The following is a 2,028-nucleotide window of genomic DNA, read 5'->3' as shown; positions in this document are numbered from 1 at the left end:
TATTCTTTCCAAAGAAACACTATATCACTTATACATAGTTCGATTAAATGAATTTCTAAATTCTTAGAATTGCTCTGTAATCTGCAGAAACGTACTTCTCTGATCAACAAATCATCCATTAACAGAAAGCAAGCACAGATGGGCAAAAGTATCCCACAGATCGATCCCACAATCTTTAAATCAAAGAAATAAAATCACGTGGCATAATTGCAAGGAAAACCAGACGAGTTAAATCGTACTGAGAGCAGGTACGTCCGCAATTACTCACGTTTTTCCGCAAGGCATCCGCAGAATGAGGAATTCTCCCCTCCATGAGGAAGAAAATTCCTCGGTCTGTAATTCATATCCCCCCACAGGGAATCGGGTTTAATTCCAATTTGATTAATTTCAATACCACCAGGAGAATTTTTTCCTGTCGGTATCCCGGCTAAATTCAGTTCGCCCTGAAATCTGAATACAGTTGGTGAAATGTTACAAAGATCATGTATTTCGGTGGAATATTACAAAGATCATGTATTTCGTTAGGCGTCGATTCATGACTTATAGATATTCATTTAATAGCTATTTGTAAAATATAATTTTCTAAAACACGAAATTGCTATTTTATCTTTTACATTTAATTTGAAAAAGTATAAGTTTTATAGAGTATATTTTTCTTAAATATAAAATAGCTATTTTAATCCAATATTTTGGGAAAAAGATATGAATTGCACAATGTAAAGTATCCTTTATAAATAATAAATAACTTTTTTTTATGTAATTAGTCACGGTACAGTCATGAAACTGTTTATGTTTATCAGCCCACCTGATATTTCAAAATCAAATACAATACAAAAAGAGTTGAATTACACCCAATCGAAATATATAAGAGCAGAATAAGAAAGATAATTTTAATTATTCTACACACACGTATTATAAAGAGCATATGATATATATATATATAAAGAGATATAATATATATATATATATATATATATATATATATATATATATGTATATATATATATACATATATATATATACATACAGACATACACACACATATATATATATAGATATATATATATATATATATATATATATATATATATATATATATTATGCATGCTGCAAGACATAAGTCAGAAATCGGATAACTGGAAGACGTGAGATCATAACCGATGTCACCCATAACAAAATGTGGTGTAACAACTCCCTCCCTCCACCGTCAAAAGAGTTAATTAACGCCCCCCAGCCATTTGATAAAACAGTGAGCTATCTTTCTGTATCATACGTCACATCGCCTTTGGTTTTAGTTGTGTTTTGTTGTGGTCTTCTTCTTTCTTCTTCTTCTTCTTCTTCTATAGCCAAGGAGACCGAAGCTCTTCGTCAACCTGAACAAAGGATTCTAGAGCCGCTAACGAGACGCTTAAAAGTAATTTTTTTTCTGTGTTAGTGTTTATCTCCTTTAACGATACCCTCTCTCTCTCTCTCTCTCTCTCTCTTCTCTCTCTCTCCTCCGACCAATTACTACCACAACAATGTAGACAGGGCGCCCCATAGAGAGATATAGAGTCAGAGGAGAGAAAATAGGAGAGAGAGGATACAGAACTAAATATAATTGTTACAGAAGGGGCCTGGGGTAGTATTCTCCTGTCTCATCCTCAGGGGGGACCCAGGCGTCGGCTTTCCTAAGGTCCCTATTATTCAGAAGGTAGACAAAGAAAGATTGTCTAGATGGGAATGGTGACTTGACGGACACGGCCCCAATGTTTTGATTGTTTTCCCGCTCTCGAATACGTCTCTTCTCGGCGTGGTCCGGGTCCCCTTGTAAAGTCAAGAAGGATGAGAAGGGCGCGTTCTCTTGTGACTCGAGTAAAGGGACTCGTTCTCTTGTGAGTCGACGGGCTCGTTTTGCTTGCGACCCTCTTGGCCAGCGTGCGAGGCGACTTCATGAGATCTAGCTGTTTGTTACGAGCTGTCATGTTGTTTCCCGAGTTGGTGTGAGAGCAACAGAAGTCCAAAATTTTGTGAGATTGGCAGTATCAA

This window comes from Macrobrachium rosenbergii, chromosome 31 (assembly GCF_040412425.1).
Source record: "Macrobrachium rosenbergii isolate ZJJX-2024 chromosome 31, ASM4041242v1, whole genome shotgun sequence".
Taxonomy (NCBI): domain Eukaryota; kingdom Metazoa; phylum Arthropoda; class Malacostraca; order Decapoda; family Palaemonidae; genus Macrobrachium; species Macrobrachium rosenbergii.
Note: the sequence above shows the minus strand (reverse complement) of the source record.